The sequence below is a fragment of the Nycticebus coucang genome, chromosome 8 (genome assembly GCF_027406575.1).
Source record: "Nycticebus coucang isolate mNycCou1 chromosome 8, mNycCou1.pri, whole genome shotgun sequence".
Taxonomy (NCBI): domain Eukaryota; kingdom Metazoa; phylum Chordata; class Mammalia; order Primates; family Lorisidae; genus Nycticebus; species Nycticebus coucang.
The window spans coordinates 95130975-95158769 of NC_069787.1; the positions used below are offsets into that span (position 1 = coordinate 95130975).

Sequence of the window (27795 nt, forward strand, 5' to 3'; positions counted from 1 at the left end):
CCAGCTCCTGGGCTTAAGCGATTCTCCTGCCTCAGCCTCCCGAGTAGCTGGGACTACAGGCACCCACCACAGCACCCGGCTATTTTTTTGTTGCTGTTTGGCCGGGGCCGGGTTTGAACCCGCCACCCTCGGTATATGGGGCCGGCGCCCTCCTCACTGAGCCACAGGCGCTGCCCAGGCTCAAGATTTTCTAAGTTCATCTTATACCTTCCTGGCCCAGTCATGGAATCAGCCATTTCTTTAATGTAGGCTTTTAAAATTTGAGAATATATGTTAAAAAAAAAATGATGACTTCAGAGCTGGGTGTGGTGGCGCACACCTATAATCCTCACATTTTGGTAGGCTGATACAGGAGAATTGCTAGAGGGTAGGAGTTTGAGACCAGCCTAAGCAACATAATGGAACCCTGTTTCTTTCTTTTTTTTTTTCTAGAGATAGAGTGTTATTTTGTCGCCCTCGGTAGAGTGCTGTGGCGTCACAGCTCACAGCAACCTCCAAGGCGATTCTCTTGCCTCATCCTCCCGAGTAGCTGGGACTACAGGCATCCGCCACAACGCCTGTTCTGTTGTTGTTGTTGCAGTTTGGCTGAGGCTGGGCTTGAACCCGCCACCCTCGGTATATGGGGCCAGCACCCTACCCGCTAAGCCACAGGTGCCACCCTGAAACCCCGTTTCTACTAAGAACAAAAAAAAAAGCTGGGCATGGTGATGCCTACCTGTAGTCCCAGCTACTTAGGAAGCCAAGGAGGGAAGATGGCTTTAGCCAAGGAGTTTGAGGCTGCAGTGAGCTATGATGACATCACTATACTCCAGCCTTGACAACAGCCCTGTTCACTATCTCAGAACAAACAAGTATAAATTCATAATGATAACTCCAATTCTAATCCAATACTACAGTGTTCATTCTTGTTTTTATTTTTTGTAATTACATTCTTGTAATTCCTTTTTCTAAGAGTGAGAATACTGACTCTTATCATTCATGATATATTTATTTGCTCAATCCTAGTATTCATACAATTTCAGTATTATTAATTTATGTCCCTGTAAAATCTAGAATACAGCATTTGGGTATAGTTCTTTTTGTCTTTAGTAGAGGAGTATGTATATTGTCAGAATACTGTTTTCCAAAGTCACCCTGCCCACTCCTTAGTGTGCTTATGTTATTTATTGTACAATAGGAAAAGTGGAAAAGTACAGAAGTTTAGGCTAAAAAAAAATGTCTCCAGTAATCTCATTTTTTATGTACTTATTTTTATTTTTATATTTTTTTGAGACAGAGTCTTAGTCACCCTGGGGTTGAGTACGCTGGTGTCATAGCTCATAGCAACCTCAAACTACTGGGTTCATGTGATTCTCTTGCCTCAGCCTCCCAAGTAGCTGAGACTACAGGTGCCCTCCACACCACCCTGCTAATTTTTTTTTTTTTCTTTTTATTGAGACAGAGCCTTAAGCTGTCGCCTTGGGTAGAATGCCGTGGCGTCACAGCTCACAGCAACCTCCAACTCCAGGGCTTAAGCGAGTCTCTTGCCTCAGCCTCCCAAGTAGCTGGAATTACAGGCACCCACCACAACGCCTGGCTTTATTTATTTATTTATTTTTGGTTGTAGTTGTCATTGTTCTTTGGCAGGCCTGGGCTAGATTTGAACCCGCCAGCTCTGGTGTATGTGGCTGGCGCCTTAGCCACTTGAGCTATAGGTACTGAGCCCACCCTGCTAATTTTTAGAGATGGGGGTCTCACTCTTGCTCAGGCTGCTCTCAAACTCCTGAGTTCAAGCAGTCCATCCACCTTGGCCTCCCAGAGTGCTGGGATTACAGGTGTGAGCCACTGCACCCAGCCAGTACTTATTTTTTTAATAGACTTTTTTTCTCCTTTTAAATAGATTTTTAGAATAATTTTGGGTTCACCAGAAAATTGAGCAAAAACTAAGAGTTCTCATAGAGTTATCCCCACCCCTACACTCAGCCTCATCCACCATCAATATCCTACACCAGTGTGGTATATTTGTTCACAAATATCATTATAAACCAAAGATATATCATTATAAACCAAAGTCCATAGTTTACAGGAGGGTCCACTTTGGGAATTGTACATTCTGTTGGTTTCGGCAAATGTACAGTGCCATGTATCCACTAGTGTAATAACATACAGAATAGTTTCATTGCCCTGCAAACCCTCTATTTTCTGCCTGTTTATTCTTTCCTCTCCCATGTACCTGGTAACCACTGATCTTTTGCTGTATTCATAGTTTTGTCCTTCACTTACTGAAGGACATCCTGATTGCTTCCAAGTTTTGAATAAAGCCATGATAAATATTTGTGTGCAGGTTTTTGTGTGATATAAATTTTCAGCTGGTTTAGGTAGATACAAAGATCACAATTAAAGGGTCATACATATGGTAAGGATTTTTTTTGTCTTGGAGACAGAGTTTCACTTTGTTGTCCTTGGTAGAGTACCATAGCGTCATAGCTCTCACAACAACCTCAACTCCTGGGCTCAAGTGATTCTCTTGCCTCAACCTCCTAAGAAGCTGTGCAAAAAAACAATAGCTGGGTATTGTGGCAGGCTCCTGTAGTCCCAGCTACTTGAGAGGCTGAGGCAAGAGAATTGCTTAAGCCTAAGGAGTTTGAGGTTGCTGTGAGCTATGATACTACAGCCCTCTACCGAGGGCGACATAATGAGATTCTGTCTAAAAAAAAAAAAACAACAAATTTTTTTTCCCATTCTAACCATTTTTAAGTGTACATTCGATGATATTGGGTACATTCAGATTGTTGTGCCATGGTCGCCACTATCCATCTCAATATTTTTGTCTTCCCAAACTGAATTTTCTTTTTTTTTTGTCAAACTGAATTTCTTTACTCATTTAACCCTTTCCATCTAGTCCCTGGTAGCCAACATTCTACATTCCATCTCTATAAATTTGACTATTCCTTCCATGTAAATGGAAGCATACAATATTTGTGACTAGAGTATTTCATTTAACATAATGTCTTCAAGGTTCATCCATGTTGTAGCAACATGTGTCAGAATTGCCTTCCTTTTGAAGGCCAAATAGTACTCTATGGTACATATATATTATATTTATGTTTTCCATTCAACCATTAGTGGGTTATTGGGTTGCTTTTTTCTTTTCACTGTTGTTAATAGTATGATACTGCTATGAACGTGGGTATACAAATATCTTCTAGACCCTGCTTTCCTTCATTTTTTTTTTTTATTTTTATTTTTTTTAAGATGGAGTCTGACTTTGTTGCCCCTGGAGAGTGCCCTGGCATCATACCTCACAGCAACCTCTAACTTTTCTTTTCTTTGCTTTTTTTTTTTTGGAGATAAGAATCTCGCTATGTCACCCTTGGTAGTCATAGCTCATAGCAATCTCAAAACGCTGGGTTTAAGCAATTCTCTTGCCTCAGCCTCCCAAGTAGTCGGGACTACAGGTGCCCACCACAATGCCTGGCTATATTTTTGGTTGCAGTTGTCATAGTTGTTTAGCAGGCCCTGGCCGGGCCTAAACCCGCCACCAGTATATGTGACTGGCTCCCTACTCACTGGGGCTATGTGCGTTGAGCCAGCAACCTCTAACTCTTGGGCTCAAGAGATAATTTTGCCTCAGCCTCCTAAGTAGCTGGACTATTGGCTTCTGCCACAATGCCTGGCTATTTTTTAGAGATGGGGGTCTCGCTCTAGCTCAGGCTGGTCTTAAAGTTGTGAGCTCAGGCAATCTGCTCACCTCGGCCTCCCAAAGTGCTGGGATTCCTTTATTTTTTTGGATAGAGTCTCACTCTTGTCAGCTTAGGGTGCTGTAGTTTTGTCATAGCTCACAGCAACCTCAAACTCTTGGGCTCAAGTGATCCCCTTACTCAATCTCCTGAGCAGCTAGGACTACAGGCACTCACCACAAGGCCTGGGTAGTTTTTCTGGTTTTTTTTTTTTTTTTTTTTTTTTGTAGAGACAGAGTCTCACTTTATGGCCCTGGGTAGAGTGCCATGGCCTCACACAGCTCACAGCAACCTCCAACTCCTGGGCTTAAGCGATTCTCTTGCCTCAGCCTCCCGAGTAGCTGGGACTACAGGCGCCCGCCACAACGCCCGGCTATTTTTTGGTTGCAATTTGGCCGGGGCCGGGCTTGAACCCACCACCCTCGGTATATGGGGCCGGCGCCCCACCGACTGAGCCACAGGCGCCGCCCAGTTTTTTCTGTTTTTAGTAGAGATAGAGTCTTGCTCTTGCTCAAGCTTTTCTTGAACTTGAAAGGGATCTGCCCACCATGACCTCCTAGAGTGCTAGCCTTTTTATTTTTTGAAATGGTGTCTTGCTTCATCATCCAGGCTAGAGTGCATTGATGTCACCATAAGTCACTGCAACCTCAAACTCTTGGCTGGAGTGATCTTCCTGCCTCAGCATCTAGGTAGCTGGGACTGTAGATATGCACCACCGTGCTTGGGTACCTTTTTTTTTTTTTTTGAGACAGAGCCTCAAGCTGTTGCCCTGTGTAGACTGTTGTGGGCGCACAGCTCACAGCAACCTCCAACTCCTGGGCTCAAGCGATTCTTCTGCCTCCACCTCCTAAGTAGCTGGGAACAGAGACATCCGCCACAACGCCCAGCTACTTTTTGGTTTCAGCCGTCATTGTTGGTTGGTGGGTCCGGGCTGGGTTTGAATCTGCTAGCTCAGGTATATGTGGTTGGTGCTTTAACCACTTGAGGCCACAGGCGCTGAGCCGGGTAATTGTTTTTTTTTTTTCTAGAGACAGAGTCTTACTTTGTTGCCCTCGGTAGAGTGCGATGGCGTCACAGCTCACAGCAACCTCCCGCTCCTGGGCTTAGGTAATTCTTTTTGCCTCAGCCTCCTGAGTAGCTGGGACCACAGCTGCCCGCCACAATGCCGGGCTACGGGTAATTGTTTTTAATTTTATTTATTTTTTGAGACAGAGTCTCTCCTGAGTCATCCTGAAGTTGAGTGCTGTGGTGTCATAGATCATAGTAACTTCAAATTCTTGGACTCCAGCAATTCTCTTGCCTCAGCCTCTGAAGTAACTGGGACTATGGGGACCCATTACAAAGCTGGGCTATTTTTTAGAGACAGGATCTCGCTCTGGCACAGACTGGTCTCAAACCCGTGAGCTCAGGCAGTCCACCCACCTCAAGGTGGATCCCTTGAGCTCTAAAGTTTGAGACCAGCCTGACTCTACAAAAATTAGAAAATACTAGGTGTTGTGGCGGGCACCTGTAGTCCCAGCTACTCATGAGGCTGAGGCAGAAGGATCGCTTGAGCCCAGGAGTTTGAGGTTGCTGTGAGCTATAATGCCACAGCACTCTAGCCTGGGGCAACAGAATGACACTGTCTGAAAAAAAAAACAAAAAGACTCTGCACCCGTTGCATAGTGGTCACGGCACCATCCACGTGCACCAGGGCTGGCAGGTTTGAACCCAGATGGGACCTGCCAAACAACAATGACAACTACAATAACAACCACAACAAACAGCCGGGAGCCTGGCAGGTGCCTGTAGTCCTAGCTACTTGGGAGGCTGAGGCAAGAGAATCGCGTAAGCCCAAGAGTTTGAGGTTGCTGTGAACTGTGACACCACAGCAGTCTACCTAGGGCAACATAGTGAGACTCTGTCTCAGAAAAGAAAAGGAAGAAAATGGTAAAAACAGATGCTATACATAATACCTACTAACTGAATAGAATTCATATTTCTTCAAATATTGATGGTTTCCATTTTCAAACCGAATTCCTTGGGTCTAAGAAGAACTCTGAAAATAAACATAACATTTATAAACTTGTGAACTGTATCCATTAAAAAAGAAGCTAAAAAAGTGCCTTTCTTGCCAATACATGAAGCAAAAACTTTACGGATGAGTAGAGCACCACTGTGGTAAGGAGATGTATAAAGAAAATATTTTCTACACACATTAATATACAAATTTATGTGCTAAAGATATAGTTCTCCCAGTTGTATATATAATATTTTTAAACAAAAATATCTTTTGTAAATGTTTTCTGCCAGTCTGTGGCTTGTTTACTCCCTTGATAATGTTTTTCACAGAACAGAAGTTTTAAAAATTTTTTGAGGTTTATTTTTATTACATCTAACTGCTGTGTTTTCACTAATCCCGATGGGCTTGCGATTAGGGTCATTATGCAGAGGTCCTCAAGTACAGCCCGTCAGCCACATGCATTGGTATGATTGTATTTGTTCCCATTTTGTTTTTTTATTTCAAAATAAGATATGTGCAGTGTGCATAGGAATTTGTTCATAGTTTTTTTTTTAAGCTATAGTCCGGCCCTCCAACGGTCTGAGGGACAGTGAACTGGCCCCCTGTTTAAAAAGTTTGAGGACCCCGGGCTTGGCGCCTGTGGCTCAAGCGGCTAAGGTGCCAGCTACATACACCTGAGCTGGTGGGCTCAAATCCAGCCCGGGCCCACCAAAGAACAATGATGGCTGCAACAAAAAAATAACCGGGCATTGTGGTGGGTGCCTGTAGTCCCAGCTACTTGGGAGGCAGAGGCAGGAGAATCGCTTGAGCCCAGGAGTTGGAGGTTGCTGTGAGCTGTGATGCCACGGCACTCTACTCAGGGTGACAGCTTGAGGCTCTGTCTCAAAAAAAAAAAAAGTTTGAGGACCCCTGATCTAGTCTGTGGACACTGGGGATATGATGAACTCAGAATTTAAACTTCAACAGGACTTGTAGTCTATACTCATTTCTTAGGATTTGTAAATATGTTTGTCATATTTATAAACATTGCTTCATATGCAGAAGCCTGCAATGTATTCGTTTTCATTATTGTTCCATTTTCCAGTGTAATGCTGCATCAGTTTATTCATTAGTTTCCACTCTTGATGCACATGTGGATTTTTTTTTTTTCCATTTAGAGCTATTTCTAATGATGCTATTTCAGAGTTGTTATTTCTCTTGGTGAATAGATGTACTTGTTCCTGTATACCTATGAGCATACTTGTTGCATTTTGTATGTGTCATCAGTCTGTCACCAGGTGGTTTAAGCTTTCATTGATTGCTGTCTAGAGACGATCATTGAGTAGCTATTGATTCCTTTTATATGTCTCCTACTGTAGCGTTGGGGGTATAGCAGTAATTAAGACCATGTTATTTTATAATTTGAATGGGTGAGATTCATTGATAAACTAAGTATAAGTAGGCATTTGACTATTTCATTCACATCCTTAAAAGTTTGTTTAATCAAGGTTGGTCCTATTGCTTTTTGGCTATCTTCTTGTTGGAAAAATGGTTGTTCTCTTTTAGCTAGGTTGAGTTTGGCAGTGATGTGCATAGTCACAGGAGAAGAAAGTGGAGGCAGAGTACTTGCTGAGAGGCTTGGGGTGGTAGGGGCAGGTTTAAGTGATATAACCTGGGCCAGGGTATGGCAGACAGAAGAATGAAATGAATGTCTTTATTTGGCAGTAGTCTTACAGCCCTGAAAGCTTGTTTTGTTTGGTTGTAATTGAGGTATAAATCATATACCATAAAATTCACTCTTTTATAAAAGTATACAATTCAATGGGTTTTAGTGTATTCACAAGTTTGTGCAGCTATCACCACTAATTCCAGATCACTTTTGTCACCCCACAAAGAAAGTCTGTATCCATTAGTGGTTATTCTTTTTTAATATTTTTTTTAGATACAGAGTCTCACTTCATTGCCTTCGGTAGAGTGCTGTGGTGTCACAGCTCACAGCAACCTCCAGCTCTTGAGCTTTGGGAGATTCTCTTGCCTCAGGCTCCTGAGTAGCTGGGGCTATAGATGCCCCCCATAACACCTGGCTATTTTTTTAAAGTTTGGCCAGGGTTAGGTTTGAACCTGCCACCCTCGGTATATGGGCCTGGCGCTCTACTCACTGAGCCACAAACACTGCCCATTAGCGGTTATTCTGTTATTTTTGAGACATAGTCTCACTTTGTTGCCCTTGGTAGAGTTCCGGGGTGTCACAGCTCACAGCAACCTCAAACTGTTGGGTATAAGCGATTCTTTTGCCTCAGCCTGCGACAGCAGGCTTGCCACACGTCCAGCTATTTTTTGGCCCCAGCTGGTTTGAACCCGCCAGCTCCCGGTATGTATGTGGCTGGCGCCCTACCGCCTGATCTACAGGCACTGAGCCTACCCTAAATGTTTGTTAATTTACTTTCTGTCTTTAATTTGTCTGCTCTGGATGTTTTGTATAAATGGAATCATATTCTATGTGATCTTTTGTGACTGGCTTTTTTCACTTAGTTTAATATTTTCAAAGTTCGTCAATGTGGTATGAATTAATATTTCATTTTTATGAAGGTGAATGATAGTCCATCATATGGACATACCACATTTTCCTTATCTGTTCAAGAGTTGATGGATATTTGGGTTGTTTCCACTTTTGGCTATTATGAATAATAATGCTATTGACATTGGTGGACACATTTTCAGTTTTCATTTCTCTTCATTATATACCCATGTACCAAGGAGTGAGAATGCTAAAGCTTTCAGTTTTTCACCAGTAGCTTTCTTCAGATGGAGAGACTATTAGGTCCCATTATGGAGCTGAAAACATGAAATACTCAAATTCAGACAGCCAGTTTTCAGTTCTGATTTGGAAGCCTTTGTGTATTAGCATTGCCATTTTGAATTTTCCCTTGGCCCATGTTTTGTTTTATTTTTGTGACCAGAGGTCTTGGGGCAGTTGATATTGTAGACCGTATCAATGTGTGTTCTTTGGGTTTTGAACACATCAAGAGCTAGGTTTGCTGTTGACAGTTGAACAGCTAATTTTCTTCCTTCCATTCCTTACAGAGTCTTCTTTTTATAGCTAACCATTAAATGGCATGTTTATGCTTTTTGCCTGTGTATCTGTTAATGTTTATGTGTCTAGTTTGTAAGGTATTATAGTTAAAAGGTCTAGGGTAGTGGTCTGTTGTTTTTGTTTGACTTCATTTCTCTGTGTTGTGAATCCAGAGCAATGTAGGAATTCCTAGCAGTGGGGGAGCATCAGCCCAAAGACATGCTTGTTTGCATTTATTTCTGTCAAAAAATGTTCTGTTCAGGTGGTGCCCTTTAAGGCCAGAGAACATTAGCTTGGGAACCTTGCCTAGGAAAATCTTTCTTGTAGCTCTTCTTGAGTACTTGTAATGAAGGGGGCATTCTATTGTTAGGCATTTGCTTTGATAGTTTCAGGGTTGTACTGGAGTCCTGAAAAAATATGTAGTAATGGAGTAAATAGCAAAATTAGGAAAATATGTCTGGGTAACAGCTAGCAAAGATGGAGGTCACCAAGAAAGGTTACATAATGTGGTTTCTGGCTGTGTATCTTCTTCAGTAGCCCATAGTGATCTTTTTTTTCCTGTAAAATATGGAAAGCTCTTATCCTTTTAGCCTGAATGTCCTCCTGATTAGGTAGGTCCTGATACCTCTATTAGGTTTCTACTTGTCGGTTTGTTTGTTTTAGAGACAGAGACTCACTTTGTCACCCTTGATAGAGTACTGTGGCATCACCACTCACAGCAACCACCAGCTCTTTTAATTTTATTTATTTATTTATTTGGCAGTTTGGTGGAGGCCGAGTTTGAACCTGCCACCCTCGGTATATGGGTCTGGCACCCTACCCACTGAGCCACAGGCACTGCCCCTAACCTTCAGCTCTTAAGCGATTCTCTTGCCTCAGCCTCCTGAGTAGCTGGGACTACAGGTGCCTGCCACAACACCCAGGTATTTTTTGTTGCAGTTTGGCTTGGGGCTGGGTTTGAACTTGCCACCCTTGGTTTATGGGGCCAGTGCCCTACTCACTGAGCCACAGGTGCTGCCCCCCCACCCCCTTTTTTTTAAGCGACAAGGTCTAACTCAGTTGTATAGGTTGGAGTGCAAGTGGCTTTATCATAGCTACCTGCAGCCTCAAACTCCTGAGCTAAAACAATCATCCTGGCTCAGCCTCCTGAGTACCTAGCACTATGGGCATGTGCCACCATCCCTACCTAATTTTTAATTTTTTTGTAGAGGCAGAGTCTTAGTAAATTGTCCAGGTTCGTCTTGAACTCCAGGTCTCAAGCATTCCTTCTACCTTGGCCTCCCAAAGTGCTGGGATTATTAAGTGTGAGCCACTACAATAATCTTGGTCTTGGTTTTGTTTTGGTTTGGACAGGGTCTCACTCTGTTGCCTGGCCTAGAGGGCAAAGGCATCCTCTTAGCTCACTACAGTCTTCAACTCCTGGGCTCTAGCGGTCTTCCTGCCTCGCCTTCCCAAAGTGCTAGGATTATAGACATTAGGCATTGTACCTGGCTTACCTTACTATCTTTGAGAGCAAATGGTAGATATTATTATTTCTTCTTTGATAAAGTTAGGCACATACTCTTGTTTGTTAATTTTACCTTCCAAATTCCTGTCTGATTCTTCTTCTTCTTCTTTTTTTTTTTTTTTTTTTGAGACAGAGTCTCACTTTGTCACCCTGGGTAGAGTCCTGTGGTGTCATAGCTCACAGCAATGTCAAACTCTTGAGCTCAAGTGATCCTCTTGCCTCAGCCTCCCAAGTAGCTGGGACTACAGGCGCCTGCCACAACACATGTCTATTTTTATTTTTATTTCTATTTTTTATTTTTGAGACAGAATCTCACTTTGTTGCCCTCGGTAGAGTGCTGTCATGTCACAGCTCACAGCAACCTCAAACTCTTGGGCTCAGGCAGTCCTTTTGCCTCAGCCTCCAGAGTAGCTGGGATAATAGGTACCTGCCACAGTGCCCGGCTGTTTTTTGTTGCAGTTTGGTTAGGGCCGGGTTTGAACCCGCCACCCTTGGTATATGGGTCCGGTGCACTACTCACTGAGCCACTGGTGCCATCCCTATGTTTTTTTTTTGGAGACGGGATCTCACTCTTGCTCAGGCTGGTCTCGAACTCAGGCAATCCCTGCCTTGGCCTCCCAGAGTGGTAGGCATGAGCCACTGTGCCCAACCCTGATTCTTGTTCTTGTATTCTAGGCTGTAGTGAGTGAATAGAATGATTTGGGAAGATGAAAAGTGTAGGTCAGTTTATGTTGTCAAGGGCTTTGCATTTAAGTTTTTAATTTGAACATGGAAGAACCATAAGAATTTAATGAGATCAGAATGACAGTATACAGAAAATCTTCTTGTGGTCATATGTAGACTTAATAGGAGAAACCATAGAGGAAAAGATCCCTTAGGATCTAGAGTGGCAGTTGAAATGTAACAAGTTGATGGTTTGCGCTAAGGATTAGGAGTAAATGTAGAAGGAAAAGGTCAGGTTTGAAAGAGTTTAAACAAAGAATCTTTAGGATTTGGTAACTTGTGATATATTGGAGTGGGGGGGGCAGATTGAAAGGTCACTCAAAGGTTAGAAGAAGGTGTTCATCTTTAACAGAAAAAAAAGCATGTGGAAAAGGAAGGCAATTTGGAACAAGGATGGTTGCTTTAGATGTGTTCAGTGTGTGTGACGGCAGGACCTTTGGGGAACCAATGGAGATACAGGATTGGAACTTGGCAGAAAAATACATGAGGTTTTCTTTCTCCCTATTGTCATTCGTTATACCTTCTGTTCCACTATATTTTATTCTGTAGGTTTCCCTTTATTTCATAGTGTGTGTCTTTTCAGGAAAATACTCCTTTCCCCCAATAACTGGCAGGTTCCAAAAACATCTGTTCCAATTAGGTTAGATTTGGCTAGGAGTGATAGAAACCTAAAAATAACAGCTTCAGTTTATTTCTCTCTAATGTAAAAGACGTCTGAACTGTCCATGCTATTTTTTTTTTTTTTGCAGTTTTTGGCTGGGGCTGGGTTTGAACCTGCCACCTCTGGCATCTGGGGTTGGTGCCCTACTCCTTTGAGCCACAGGTGCTGCCCTGTCCATGCTTTTTTATAATAATTCAGTCATCAAGGATCCAGATTCTTTCAACCATGTAGTTCCATCATCCTAACATTTGACTTTTATCTTATTATCCAAGATGGGTACTTTAATGTCAGTGGTTGCTTTGATTTGCCAAGCAATGGGAAGGAAGAGACATGACGATACTCCCTGGATTTTACAAGCACTACTTTTGTTTATGTTCAGTTGATCAGAATTTAATTATGACTACACTTAGCTGCAAGTAGCACTAAAGAACATCTTTATTACAGACAACTGTGTACTTAGTTAAAAATTTCTTTGAGATTTGTTCCCAAGGAAAAGGAAGCAAATGGGTATTGGGAGATACTAGGAGTCTCTTAATTTTCTAGAATAAGAACCAGGTTCTAGTCTTTCAGGTTGTAATACTTGTTTCTCTGAACCTAATTATCCTTGAAATGATAATTAAAAGTACCTAATATGTAATTAAGTTTATAAATGAAATACAATAAAAATTTAGGAAAAAAGGGCGGGTGAGATGATTCATGCAGTAATCCTAGCATTTGGATCCCTTGAGCCTCAGCAATTCGAGACCAGCCTAAGCAATAGTGAGACCTGGTCTCACCAAGGAAAACTTAGCAGGGCTTTGTGCTTAGTCCCAGCTACTTGGGAGGCTGAGGCAAGAAGATTGCTTGAGCCTAGGAGTTTGAGGTGTTATGAGCTAGGCTGACACCACAATTCTCTAGGCTGGGCGAGAGTGAGATTCTGTCTGAAAAAGAAAAACAAAACTCTTCTCCCTCTCCTCAAAAACATAAAAAATAAAATAGTTATAAAATCTATAAAAGAATGTAAATATAATAAAAATAAAATATAATTTTAAAAATACATAATACATTTATAAATAAAATAAGAAACTTATGATTTTATATTCTTTAGCACATTGACTGCCATACTACAAAAAAACAATTTACTCAACTTTGAAAACAAAAACAATCCTTTCTAATTTAATTAATTATTCTTTTCTGGTCGGGCTTGGTGGCTCATGCCTGTAATCCTAGCACTTTGGGAGGCTGAGGTAGGTGGATTGCTTGAGCTCAGGAGTTCGAGACCATCTTGAGCAAGAGTACAACTCTACTAAAAAAATAAAAAACTGAGGCAAGAGGATCACTTGAGGCCAAGAGTTTGAGGTTGCTGTGAGCTATGACACCACAGCACTCTACCAAGGGCGACAGTGAGATTCTGTCTCAAAAAAAAAAAAATTTTTTTTTTTTTTTTTTTCAGGCTCAGAGCCTGTAGCTCAGCAGCTAAGGGGCCAGCCACATACACCAAAGCTGGTGGGTTTGAACCCAGCCCAGGCCTGCCAAATAATAATGACAATTACAACAAAAAAATAGCCAGGCATTGTGGTGGACACCTGTATTCCCAGCTACTTGGGAGGCTGAGGCAAGAGAATCGCTTAAGCTCAATAGTTGGAAGTGCTGTGAGGCCATGGCACTCTACCGAGGGCGACACAATAAAACTGTCTCAAAAAAAAAAAAAAATTTTTTTTTATTTTTTCTGTGATTTATATGAAAAGTCATGTGGTGCTAGTTTCAAGTTTTATATGCCACATGAATTGTATGTGACTCATGAGGTGGTTACTAAACTTGTTTCTGAGAATTGAGTCTTTTGTCATTCCACAAATATTTAGTTGTATTTAGAGTGGATCTTGGGTGTTCCTGGATATGTGACCACCTCTGAATTATACTACGTAAGCATGTGCAACAATGCCATGTCACCTTATTGCCCGGCCAACATTCAAGGTGAAGTTAGAAGTTAGGGTAATTGAAGAACACAGCCTGGCATCCGTGGAGTGTCTAGGTGGCCCAACTGGAGCAAGGTGATAGGAGCAATGGTGGAGATTGACAGTGAAAAAATTGAACAGAGGTTTTACAGCTTTAAGAGACTCTGGGTTCAAAGCTTGCTTGAGTTATATATAACCCACAGGGCAGTTAACATGTTAAAATGATCCATAGGCTGATGACTAGTAACTAAAGCATATGCTGTGGAACAGACCAGCATTGGGGTTAGTGTCAGAAGTTTAAATACAAGATCAGTAGATTGAGAAGCTAAGTTATAGTATAATAATGTTTATCCTGAGCAGCTTGGGACAGTTTTTCTATAAGAGTTGTTCTAAACTTTATTATATATAAACATAAAAGGACAGAGGTAGAATGCCTCCTGTTTAGAAGCACCAGCATTAAGTGTGTTTTATCATTTTCTTTTGTCTGGGTCACTTCTAGCTTTGTCCATTGTACATGTGGGTCACAGTTCACTTTATATCTGGAGAACTGTCAATACATTTGACATGTTGGCAGAGTTTCTTTTTTTCTGTTTTTTTAAGTAATTAATTGATTTTTTGAGACAGAGTCTTACTTTGTGGCCCTTGGTAGAGTGCTATGGCATCACAGCTCACAACAACCTCAAACTCTTGGGTTTAAGTGATTCTCTTGTGTTGGCTTCCCAACTAGCTGGGACTACAGGTCCCCACCACAATGTCTAGCTTTTTTTTCTTTTTTTTAAAGAGATGAGGTCTCACTCTGGCTCAGGCTGGTCTCAAACTCCTGAGCTCAGGACAATCCACCCACCTCGGCCTACCAGAGTGCAAGTATTTTTTTTTTTTTTTTTTTTGTGACAGAGCCTCAAGTTGTTGCCCTGGGTAGAGTGCCATGGCATCACAGCTTATAGCAACCTGCAACTCCTGTTCTCAAACGATTCTCTTGCCTCTGCCTCCCAAGTAACTGGGACTACAGGTGCCTGCCATAACACATGGCCATTTTTTGGTTGCAGCCATCTTGTTGTTTGGCGGGCCTGGGCTGGATTCGAACCCGCCAGCTCAGGTGTATGCGGCTGGAGCCTTAGCTGCTTGAGCCACAGGCACCAAGCCCAGAGTGCAAGTATTACAGGCGTGGGGCACCACACCTGGCCATGGCAGAGTTTCTTATTCTTCTTTTGTCTGTGTTCATTTCGAGAAATGTTAAAAGGCTATTTTCATTTTGTATTTATGATAAGAACTTTAGATAGTTGTATATGCTTCTTATTTAAATAGTTTAAAAGTATGCTTGTTGATTATCCTTCCACTTTAAAACAGAATCTTTGGCTTGGCGCCCATAGCTCAGTGAGTAGGGTGCTGGCCACATCCACCGAGGTTGGCAGGTTCCAGCCCAGCCTGGGCCTGCTAAACAATAATGAAACAAACAAAAAATAGCCAGGCATTGTGGTGGGTGCCAGTTGTCCCAGCTACTCCAGAGGCTGAGGCAAGAGAATCGCTTAAGCCCAATAGTTAGAGGTTGCTTTGAGCTGTGATGCCACAGCATTTACTGAGGGCGACATAGTGAGACCCTGTCTCAAAAAACAAACAAATAAAACCCCATAATCTTCATGAGAGCATTACTAGGTTTTATTCACTGATCAAACACCTGTGGCTAATCTGCTGCTCAGAAAATATTTGTTAATAAAGAATACAGATCCTGGGCGGTGCCTGTGGCTCAGTTGGTGGCGTGCTGGCCCCATATACCAAGGATGGCGGGTTCAAGCCTGGCCCCGGCTGAACTGCAACCAAAAAATGGCTGGGCGTTGTGGCAGGTGCCTGTAGTCCCAGCTACTCGGGAGGCTGAGGCAGGAGAGTTGCTTAAGCCCAGGAGTTGGAGGTTGCTGTGAACTGTGTGATGCCACGGCACTCTACCGAGGGCCATAAAGTGAGACTCTGTCTCTACAAAAAAAATAAAGAAAGAAAGAAAAAAAAAATAAAGAATACAGATCCTGTTTTGACTCTATTGTGATTTGAGGGGATAAGGAGGTATTATGGAAAGGGTAAAGGCACTTTTAAAAAAATGCAAGAAATTATCCCACAAGAAGAAATAATATCAGCACCCTGAGTTGAAATCTTCTGGAGGGGATTTAGCTGTGTGTTATAAGATAAACATGTATATTGACCCTTTTCCTGTACCTCATATAGATTTCTATTTTCTGATATACAGTCTTTCAGCAGATTGAACACAGAGTTGGAACTGCTCTGCAAAATCCTCCTAATAGTGTTTAAAGCTCTCCTTTTTTTTCATGTATTTTCTTCTAGTTTTTCACATGAAAACGAGAATTTTTTTTTTTTTTTGAGTCTTACTATGTTGCCCTTGATAGAGTGCCGTGGCATCACAGCTCACAGCAATCTCACACTCTTGGACTTAAGCGATTTTCTTGCCTCTGCCTCCCAAGTAGCTGGGACTACAGGCGCCCTCCACAACGCCCAGCTATTTTTTGTTGCAGTTGTCATTGTTGTTTAGCTGGCCTGGGCCAGATTTGAACCCACCAGCCTCTGTGAATGTGGCTGGCACCGAAAGCACTGCTATGGCACCACAGAGCCTGTAGTTGTCATTCTTGTTTAGCAGGCCTGGGCTGAGTTTGAACCCCTGTGGACTGTGGCTTTGTAGCACTTGTCAGCAGCTCCAGCAGGGGCATTGTTAGTGACCTGTTACCTTTGTCTTATCCTAGACTCCTGGATTACCATAGATTTCTGCTTTTGTGCAGGGATTGTTTCCTCACTGTATATAATACATACCTGCCACAATAGCAGCAATGATGTTATAGCTCAGTTAAAATGTTGCTTTCTAAATACGAGCTAAATAACCTTCGTGTGTCTTAAATATGAAAAGCCACTCATTTTTATTGGGGGTTAAAGTTTGATAATTCTTGTGTAATCTGCATGTGAAAATCAGTAGACCAAAAAGGATTAGTGACTTCTATCCCAGTGGATTTTTTCTGACTTGAAGCTTCTATTTTTAGTCTTAATGCTTCTATGTGACCTTTGGATCTATAGCTTTTTGCCAGAGAGAAAAAGAATGTTGGGTGCGGTCATCTCCCTAAAATGTTGGTTGGATACTGTTTGTTTAGAAGTCCAGGAGCTCTGTGTTTTATTCATCTTTTCTGGACACTGTTGAGAAAGTCAGTCAGCAGGGCTCCTTGAATGTCTAAGCAAGGTATTGAAGCTAGAGGAGGTTAAATGAAGGCACCTTTCAGGAGAGCCAAGATTCTTGGGGGGGAGGTAATAGATAAAGAGCCGGTAGAGGGTCTGGGCACAGTGGCTTACACCTATAATCCTAAGACTTTGGGAGTTCAAGGTGAGAAGTTCACTTGAGCCCAGGAATTGGAGGTAGCAGTGAGCTGGAATGAGGGCACTGCACTCTAGCTTAGGCAACAGAACAAGACCCTGTCTCAATTTTTTTTTTTTTTATGGAGTTTTCTCTTTTTAATATTTGGTTAAACAAAATGCATCTTTTGTAAACGAACACAGCACATGGCCAACAACAACAAAAAAACAAGAAAAACAAAAAACCTAGGGTTCTCTCTTCATAGGTATCAGGGTTAGGTATGCTCCTTTCCTAAAGGAAATGGGGCTTTCTGCCCTTGGGCATTAGCATGGGTCCTTGCTCCTAAGCACTGGAATTGGATATGAACAAAAGAAACCATCCCTGAAATGTTTAAGCATCTTTTTGTATCCCATTGGCTTGGGGACTCCTTTTGAAATGCCATTTGCATAGGACCAAGTAGATATGTGGAGAGGAGTTTCCTCCCCTTCCCAGAAAATGTCTTGGTACCAGAGACCCAAGGTCCTTCTCTGCCAATCAGCAAGGTTGGCTGTAAGTTTTGGTAAGTGGTATTTGGAATGTCACTGTGCAGGGGTAAAGGGCTACCTGTAGTGCCAAACAGATCTGGTATAGAAAATGGTGCCGAGACTAGGACCATTTGCTGAGAGAGGATAATGCAGTACCTACCTGGTGGCTTCTGTTACTCAGCATAAAAAATGGCCTGGCTGGATTGAAGATACATGTGCAAAAAAGTACTGGTGTAAACATGCACTCCAACACAGTGGGGGGTGAGCCTCAGCTCCTCCCTGTTAAGCTTGCTCACCATCAACATGCAAACCCCAGGCTGGCTTTGCTGCTGGAGATGTCTGGCCAGTGGGTCAGCTCTCAGACCTGCCAAGAGAACTGACCTCTAAGGGCTAGAAGGTCATCCCTGGCTGCCCACCTGTCTCAAGGCAACCACAACCACAACTGCTTGGGTAATACACGTGTGGTATGATACTTAAATTCCCTCTTTCTCTTCTATTCCAATATTACAGGAGAAAAAAGTCCTACAACTATTTCAATAGGTAAGGGGCAGGTCAGTCCTCAGCATTTTTGTAAAGGAAACTATGTGAAGATGACAAAGCCAGATCCTGCGACAATGGACGAAACTACCCAATTTAAGAGTTCTGCTTGTCACTGTAGTGACTCAGATGCTGAGCCTATGATATCTCACTAATTCTGGCTGCACGTAAACTCTGAGAAGTTTATCTTCACAATACTTTCCTTACTCAACTCTATCCCAAACTAGTGGAGTTTCATTTCAAAGGTGGATTTGAGTCAACTGGAAAAACTGCTCTTTTTTCTCAGAATCACCCAAATCAATGTAGTAAAATGGTAGAGACAAAACTGAAGTGGGCCATCCCAGACCTGTCCCAGCTTGTTGTTAGCATATCCTCTTAAGTATCCATTTCACCTCTATCACACTAGAATGTTGTGGGATTCAACCACATGGCTTGGAATATAAGAGAAATTTTCATTATAAAACTCCCAGGTTGGGGCTGTGCCTGTAGCTCAGTGGGTAGGGTGCCGGCCACATACACCCAGGCAGGTGGGTTCGAGCCCAGCCCGGGCCAGCTAAACAACAAAGACAACTGCAACTAAAAAATAGCCAGGTGTTGTGGCAGGCACCTGTAGTCCGAGCTACTTGGGAGCCTGAGGCAAGAGAATCACTTAAGGCCAAGAGTTTGAGGTTGCTGTGACCCGTTAATGCCATGGCGCTCTACTGAGGGCGATATAGTGAGACTCTGTCTCAAAAACAAAACAAAACGGGTGGTGCCTGTGGCTCAGTGAGTAGGGCGCCGGCCCCATATACTGAGGTTAGTGGGTTCAAACCCGCCCTGGCCAAACTGCAACAAAAAAATAGCCGGGCATTGTGGCGAGTGCCTGTAGTCCCAACTGCTCAAGGCAAGAGAATCGCGTAAGCCCAGGAGTTGGAGGTTGCTGTGAGTCGTGTGACTCTGTTTCTACAAAAAAAAAAAAAAAAGAAAGAAAGAAAAAACTCCCAGGTTGGCATAAACTTCCTATAAAACTGGAGGGTTTTTGTTTTCTTTTGAGACAGAGTCTCAAGATGTCACCTTGGGTAGAGTGTAATAGTGTCACAGCTCATAGCATCCTCAAACTTTTGGGCTCAAGTGATCTCTTACCTCAGCCTCCCAGGTAGCTGGGACTACAGGCGCCTGCCACAACGCCTGGCTATTTTTTTGTTGTTACAGTTGTCATTATTGTTTTAGCTGGCCCGGGCCAGGTTTGAACCCACCAGCCTCCGCCAGCCTACCCACTGAGCTATGGCACCGCCCAAAACTGGTGGTTTTAAAGATGGTTTCCTGAGAGACTCCCCTCCCCCCCTCTTTTTTTTTTTTTTTTTTTTGAGACAGAGTCTTACTTAGTCACCCTCGGTAGAGAGCTGCGGCATCATAGCTCAGAGCAACCTCCAACTCTTGGGCTCAAGCAATTCTCTTGCCTCAGTCTCCCACGTAGCTGGGACTACAGGTGCCTACCACAACATCAGGCTGTTTTTAGAGATGGGGGTCTCGCTCTTGCTCAGGCTGGTCTTGAACCTGTGAGCTCAAGGCAACCCACCCAAGCTTGGCCTCCCATAGTGCTAGGATTATTGGTGTGAGCCACTTCGCCTGGCCCTGATCCCTCACCACCTTTTTTGAGACAGAGTCTTACTTTGTTGCCCTGGGTAGAGTGCCATGGTGTCATAGCTCATAAGGAACCTCAAACTCCTGGGCTCAGCTGTTGTCTTGCCTCAGCCTCCCTAGTAGCTGGGATTTCAGGTGCCCACCACAAGTGTTGCCCGAATTCTTATGCGTGGTCGGTGTCTCAGAGTATAAAACCTGCTTTTTGAAATTGTATATTAAATCAGACTGCAACCTGGTGACAAGCAGCAAAGTTCTTTATTTCTCTCCAGCTTATATAACTGGTGCTGCATGTACACACTGTTAATCACACAACTACATTGTAACAATAGATTAACTCTTCTCTAGTATCTGGTAGTTTACTGATTAACTGATACACATTCTTCTATGTTTTTTACTCTACCCAAAATAACTTTATTTGAAAACTATGCCATCAGCCGTTTACTCACATAAAGATAAGGTCACAGAGCATAGCAGGGGGAGAAGGCTGCTTGAATGCCTGCTTTTTAGGCCCCAAACCAGCTGGAGACTAAATTACTTTAAAAGAACACAGCCTGGACATTCCTAAGATATACTGTTGACTTGTATGCAAGTCCCCAGCCTCCAAGGCCAGCCATGAGTTATGGGAATTTTACCTCCTACATACTCAGGCTATAGGTCTTTTTATGGAGTTCTATCACGGTCTCTCCTAGACTGTGTCAAACAAGATTATTTACTAGCTCACTCAGACTGGCAGAGCCAAAGACATATAGGTTTTTTGCCTATACACAAGACCCAGCTATTTTTATAGACGAGATGTCACTCTTGCTCAGGGTGGTCTCAAACCGGTGAGCTCAGGCAATTCATCCTTTTTTTTAAAGACAGAGTCTCACTCTGTTGTCTCTGGCTAGAGTGCCATGGTGTCAGCCTTGCTTGTAGCAACATTGAACTCCTGGGTTCAAGTGATCCTCCTTCCTTTCTGAGCCTCCCAAGTAGCTAGAACTACAGGGGCCTACCACAAAGCCCAGCTAATTTTTCTATTTTTAGTAGAGATGGAGTCTCACTCTTATTCAGGATGGTCTTAAACTCCTGAGCTCAAGGGATCTACGCACCCTGGCCTCCCAGAGTGGTAAAATTACAGGTGTGAGTCACACCTGGCCTCTGAGAGACCCTTATTCTGGATCCTTTAAGCCAGTCATATGGGCTTTGTGTGTACTGTGTCCTCAGACCCTCTGGTGGAGGGAGCATCTCTAGGTGAGTCTGGAGCAGCAGTGACACTCCATCAGAATCTGTGTTAAGTCCTTATAGAAAGGAAAAATAAGCTTGGACACTTCTCTCTCCCACCCCCCCAACATCTTGTGATCATTGACCTTAGAGAGTACAGAGCTCCTGTTTTCCTTTTCCAGGAACAAAACACTGGGCAGTTCTTGTAAAGTTCACACATTTGTCCTATGTGCTGTCAAATCTGAAGGGAAAAAACCTGGTGACATGTTTGGGGGAGGTGGCAAGGACAGACCACAGCATAGGCCACAGCTTGTCACAGGACTAAAGGAGGTTGGGCAGAACCATGTTATATATCGGTCCTCCAATTCTGATCATAGTTCTGTTCTTGCGAATGATATTTTAGAAATTTCCTGAGCTCATTCTCCTCTCCAGTCCACTCAGGCATCTTGAGTTTGGAGTTGAGGTTATAGTAGACCCTTGCTGCTTCTCAAACATAGATCCACTGCTACCTTTTGAGAGGTAACTTCAGTGGACCCCAACATAGGCAGTAGGATAGATTCATGATGAAGCCCATGACATTAGTGAGAGTAATGACACTGACATTCCTATGTTTGTCCCACCTAGCAGTTTCATAGCCTTTGGTTTGAAGTGCTGCCATATGACATTCACATTGTGGTTTCCAGTTCCCAGCATGCTCTTCTTATGAGTGTCCAAACACTTATGAGTGTTTGGAGACAACCTTTCTGGAAAATCCTTTGAAGCATTTCCCAGGTGAAGGCATTGTTATCTTGGAAGACATTGAGGGTATAGAGCTCTCTGCACTGTTTCTCATGGTAGATTTGTGGGGATGCTGCCTGGGGCAGCTCCAATGATTCAGATTTGGCCTTATCTCCTTCCTGTGGTATGCAACTCATGTTTTTCATTTTAGGTTCCAGAGAGGTCTAAAAAATCACTTTATTCTTCCCTCTTGAGGAAGAATGGGAGCCTCTCAGTCTTTCCAAAACACCTAACGTTCACTTTATTCTTTGGTGTCCATAAGTTATATTTTGTTACTGGGAGAAAAAGGTGGAATCAAAAGGGGAAAGAATCCACCTCTTCTCTCTTCTCAATAGAAAAATAACCTTCAGCTTCATTTACTGGTATTTCACCACCACTAAGTGTAGAATTTTTGTTATTTTAATTATAAAATGTAAGACCTTGTTTCCCTTTCTTCGCCCTCTTCTCCCCGCTTTCAAAAAACCTGCTATCTTCCTGCTGTATTTTTTTTTTTTTTTTTTTTTGTAGAGACAGAGTCTCATTTTATGGCCCTCGGTAGAGTGCCGTGGCCTCACACAGCTCACAGCAACCTCCAACTCCTGGGCTTAAGCGATTCTCTTGTCTCAGCCTCCCGAGTAGCTGGGACTACAGGCGCCTGCCACAACGCCCGGCTATGTTTTGGTTGCGGTTCGGCCGGGGCCGGGTTTGAACCCGCCACCCTCGGTATATGGGGCTGGCATATGGGGCCGGCGCCTTACCGACTGAGCCACAGGCGCCGCCCTGTATTTTCTTTTTGAGACAGAGCCTGAAGCTGTCCCCCTGGGTATAGTGCTGTGGCATCACAGTTCACAGCAACCTCCAACTCCTAGGCTTAAGTAAGTTTTCTGCCTCTGCCTCCCAAGGAGCTGGGACCACAGGTGCCTACCATAACACCCGGCTATTTTTTGCTTGCAGCCATCATTGTTTGGTGGGCCTGGGCTGGATTCGAACCCGCCAGCTCAGGTGTATATGGCTGGCGCCCTAGCCACTTGATCCACAGACGCCAAACCTGTGGCGTCTTTCTGTTTTTGTTTTTTTTTTTTGGAGACAGACTTTCACTATTTCACCCTGGGTAGAGTGCCGTTGTGCAACCTCAAACCCTTGGCCTTAAGTGATTCTCTTGCCTCAGCCTCCCAAGTAGCTGAGACTACAGGTGCCTACCACAACACTCAGCTATTTTTTTGTTGTAATTGCCATTGTTGTTTAGTAGGCCTGGTCTGGGTTTGAACCCACCAGCCCCAGTGTATGTGGCCGGTGCCCTAACCACTGAGCAACAGGTTCTGAGCCATTCCTGCTGTATTTTCCTCTTTGCAAATACCAGTCAGGGTTCAGGGGTTCCAAATTTGGTCACATTGCTCCTTTTCCTCCATTTCTTTCTAACGATGATGCCACAGACTTAGGAGAAAAGGCCTAGGATGGTGGATAAAACACATGATGATGGATAAAACAACCCTTGCTGCGAACATCTGGCAGGGATTGGCCAATGTGTGATTGCTGGTTGTGTCAAAGCTTTGGAAGCAGCCTTCCCTCCCCTAGGTTGTGGTGCCCTCCACCCTGCAGTCATCAGCTCACCATGGCCTTAGCCCCCTACACTGCTGGACAGCTCACTGATACTCTGCCTTATTGCAGCTGGCTACCACCTGGAGCTGAGGGTTGCCACCCAGGCCACATACAAGTGGGCACATGCACCACCCTTTTTCAAATTGAAAAAAGAAAAAAAAAAAACAGTAGAAATAGTCTATTTTCAGTGTTGATACCTAGGAATATCTAGCTGCTGGTCTTGGGAATGCCTCGGGAACAACTGTGCAGCCTTTATAGTAGGTTCAACAGTGTGGCCTGTGCAGTATCTTAGCCTTAGTCTGCTCTCTTGGCTATTCCCTTTTTTTTTGAGAAAGAGTCTCAGTTATCACCCTCACTAGAGTGCAGTGGCGTCATAGCTCACAGCAACCTCAAACCCTTGGGCAAGTGATCCTCTTGCCTTAGCTTCCCGAGCAGCTAAGGGCTACTGTACCCTCCACAGCACCCAGCTATTTTCTAGAGACTGGATCTTGCTCTTGCTCAGGCTGGTCTTAAACTCATGAACTTAAGCAATCCACCCAATCTTGACTTCCCAGATTGCTAGGATTACAGGTGTGAGGCTCTGTGCCTTGCCCTCTTTTGGCTATTCCTTACCACTTCTCATCATCAGCTCTTTAAGAAAAAGAAATGGTTGGGAGGCTGAGGCAAGAGAATCGTTTAAGCCCAAGAGTTGGAGGTTGCTGTGAGCTGTGATGCCACAGCACTCTCCCAAGGGGGACATAGTAAGACTCTGGCTCAAAAAAAAGAAAGAACGAAAAAGATCAGACAAGAACGGGCGCATTCAGGGTGGTATGGTGCATGGTGCCCCATGATCACATTAATGTACACAGCTATGATCTAATACTAATAAAAAAAAAGAAAAGAAAAGAAAGAACGAAAAAGAAATGGTTTGATTATGTTATCCAATAAACAATACAATTAATCACCCTATTTTCTTCCCAGCAGTGACTCAATTTTGAGACTTAGACAGTGAAGCATGCCTAGATATTGAATTTAGAGTCCACTTTTTCCAGAATAAAACAGCCAGGGAACTAGAACAGTAGTCATCTCAGAATATAAAAGAGTGTTATAGAAATGATACAAATCAGCCCTTCACTGGGGATGTGGTAGAAGAAAATGGCCCTAATTGCTATTAGAGAAAGCTTATTTTTTATCTAGGACTAAAAACATTTGTCCTGGATATCTCATAATTATTTTAGGGATAAGTGAGACAATTGGTAGACAAAAATAAGCCATATCTTGTTTCTGTATCTATTCTACTTTATGAGTATTTTGATTTCCTTGTTATTGGAACCAACTGAGAAAAGATGAAAAAAATAAAATAGAAGTTATAGAAACCTGAATTCTGAGGATTGTCAGTGGAGGAATTTGCTGAGTGCCTTATCTGCCTAGCAGATTTAGTCTGTGTAATAGACCCTTCTCACAAGGATAGAAAATATTTTTAGCTTGGGCGGCGCCTGTGGCTCAGTCGGTAAGGCCGCCGGCCCCATATACCGAGGGTGGTCGGTTCAAACCCGGCCCCGGCCAAACTGCAACCAAAAAATAGCCGGGTGTTGTGGCGGGCACCTGTAGTCCCAGCTGCTCGGGAGGCTGAAGCAAGAGAATTGCTTAAGCCCAGGAGTTGGAGGTTGCTGTGAGCCGTGTGAGGCCACGGCACTCTACCGAGGGCCATAAAGTGAGACTCTGTCTCTACAAAAAAAATAATAATATAATAATATTTTTAGCTCATTTGTTTATTTACAGTACTTAATTGCTTACTTATTTGTTTGTTTATGGTTTTGCCTCTGTTTTTGCAAAATTAATGGAACCTAAGAATGGGAGAGTCTTATGGATCATAGTAGGCAGTCTGTTCTTCCTGAATCTTCCTGGATCTGAGTTAGTGGCATTATTTCCAAGACTGCAGATAACCAGTTTTCTTTGATCATAACAGGAGGCATTTTCTAAAACTGGGGGATCTTACTTTAGAATACATGTAAGAGGCTCGGCGCCTGTGGCTCAAGGGGCTAAGGCACCAGCCACATACACCTGAGCTGGCCGGTTCAAATCCAGCCCGGGCCTGCCAAACAACAATGACAGATGCAACCAAAAAAAAAAAAAAAAAAAAAAAATAGCCAGGCATTGTGGCAGGCGCCTGTATTCCCAGCTACTTGGGAGGTGGAGGCAAGGAGAATCGCTTGAGCCCAGGAGTTGAAGGTTGCTGTGAGCTGTGATGCCATGGCACTCTACTCAGGGAGACAGCTTGAGGCTCTGTCTCAAAAAAAAAAGAAAAAGATAAAAAGAATACATGTAAGAGTGGCAGGGAGTGGTAGTGGAGTGGATGAAATATATTCACAGCACCAGATACCTTTAAAATAAATAAGTTCTCTATGTCAGGGTCTGGCCTGGAGTGTATTGTGTTCCTGGAGCTGAGTTCATAAACTCTAACTTCTGGGCGGCGCCTATGGTTCAGTCGGTAAGGCGCTGGCCCCATATACCGAGGGTGGTGGGTTCAAACCCAGCCCCGGCCAAACTGCAACCAAAAAATAGCCGGGTGTTGTGGCGGGTGCCTGTAGTCCCAGCTACTCGGGAGGCTGAGGCAAGAGAATCGCCTTAAGCTCAGGAGTTGGAGGTTGCTGTGAGCTGTGTGAGGCCACGGCACTCTACTGAGGGCCGTAAAGTGAGACTCCGTCTCTACAAAAAAAAAAAAAACAAAACAACAAAAAAAAAAAACTCCTTTTTTTTTTTTTTTTTTTTTTGAGATAGTCTCACTTGGTCACCCTGGGTAAAGAGTTGTGGCATCATAGCTCACAACAACCTCAAACTCCTGGGCTTGAGCGATTCTCTTGCTTCAGCCTCCGGAGTAGCTGGGACTGTAGGCACGCACCACAACACCTTGCTGTTTTTAGAGACAGGGTCTCGTTCTTGGTCAGTTTGGTCTTGAACCTGTGAGTTCAGGCAATCCACCCCCACGGCCTCCCATAGTGCTGGGATTACAGGTGTGAGCCACCGATTGGCCATTAAAATAACCCTAACTTCTACCCTGGGACTTCCACCCCAGCTCCTACCCTGGTGGGTGGGGCTCAGTGAAACATATGTCAGCCATTTTGCATCATAAAGCACAATTAAGGTTTTGGCTCCATTCTGAGATGCTGGTATCGGATAAGATGAACATAGTTTATAAAGTTTGTTGTTGAGGAACATTTTAGAAAAAGTTTTTGTTGTGCTTTCATTTGGCCAAGCAAAGGTATCTCAAAAGGGGTAGGGGACAGTGTTACCATGCCCATCAACCTTGAAGTGGAAGTCTTGTTTTCAGTGGAGATCCCATGGTGGCCTTATTTCCTGGATGATCAAAGTACAGCTCAGATTCTGTTCAGTAAAAAGCCAATCAAAGCAGAGGGAATGAAGAAGATCAATAGGAAGAGCTACAAAGCTACCATAGGGTATTCTCTGTGTGTCCCTCAGGATTTCTGGCCTCTGCTTTCTTCCTTCATCCCTCTCTTCCTTTCCTCTTTCTGTCTCATTTTAGTTTTGGTTTGGGAATAGTACATTTTACAAAATATTTCCACCATAACATATCCTCGACTATAAAGAATGAGCCTGCTTTACAAATGATTTTTATTAAAAAAAAGAAAAGGACCCTTTTATTCTAAGAGAAATGACACACACCTGTTTTAAATCTGTTCCTTTTCCTCTTGCTTTCTCTTTCTGCAGGTCTATTGATCTGTCATAGTTCTTGAAACTCCTAGTAGTGGCCATTCAATAACAGCCGTCTTTATCTTAAGCACAGGACCTGAAGTAATGGTAGGTGCTTTAAGAACAGAAAGGCCACCTTGAGCAGCCCAGTTTAGGTGATTGGCAGTGGTATCATGAAGCAAGGCCTCTGTGGTGGTCTCCGTAAAAACTCACTATGGGTCCATTGCCTGGGAATTCCTATAGTCTTTACCTTGTACATCTTTTCATCAGAAGTTACCTCTTTGGCATGGCATGTATTATGAATTGACTGGCTCTCTGTCAATGTGTATGTGTTGCTAACTAGCTTTGTAATCTTGGATAGGCTATTCCATGTATCTCAGCCATACATTCCCATGTGTAAAGATTATACATACACCCTACTTTTGAGAATCTAGTGAGATGATATTTGTGAAGAATACTTTCATAAACCATATATGGCTTTTTGAATAAAGATTATTATTGCTGGCTGGGCGTGGTGACTCACATTTTGATTTTTCAAATCAAAAAGAGTCCTAGAATGGGCTCAGTGGCTCACACCTGTAATCCTAGCACTCTGGGAGGCTGAGACAGGTTTACTGCCTGAGCTCAGGAGTTCAGAACCAGCCTGAGCAAGACCAAGACCCTGTTTCTACTAAAAATGGAAAAACTAGATGGTGAGGCAGAGGCAGGAGGATCGCTTGAGCCCAAGAGTTTGAGGTTGCTGTGAGCTATGGTGCCATGGCACTATACCGAGGGTGACCACGTGAGACTCTGTCTCCCGCCGCCCCCCAAAAAATGAGGATTGTTGGTAAACAGTACCAGTTCTCAGCAACTAATAACCATTGTTTGGAAGAACACAAATCAACAATGAGTGATTACTGATTTTTCAGTGTGAGTTGTATTCACAAGG

The 27795-nt window shown here is 43.3% G+C and overlaps 1 protein-coding gene and 1 pseudogene across 6 annotated transcripts in view; one reads left to right on the forward strand and one right to left on the reverse strand.

The window, feature by feature from the left end:
- The window catches only part of RBM6 (RNA binding motif protein 6), a 170204-nt gene that overhangs the window by 92737 nt on the left and 49672 nt on the right, over positions 1 to 27795 (forward strand). The gene's annotated exons all lie outside the window — the stretch shown is intronic.
- Positions 20190 to 21851, reverse strand: LOC128591242 (josephin-1-like; annotated as a pseudogene).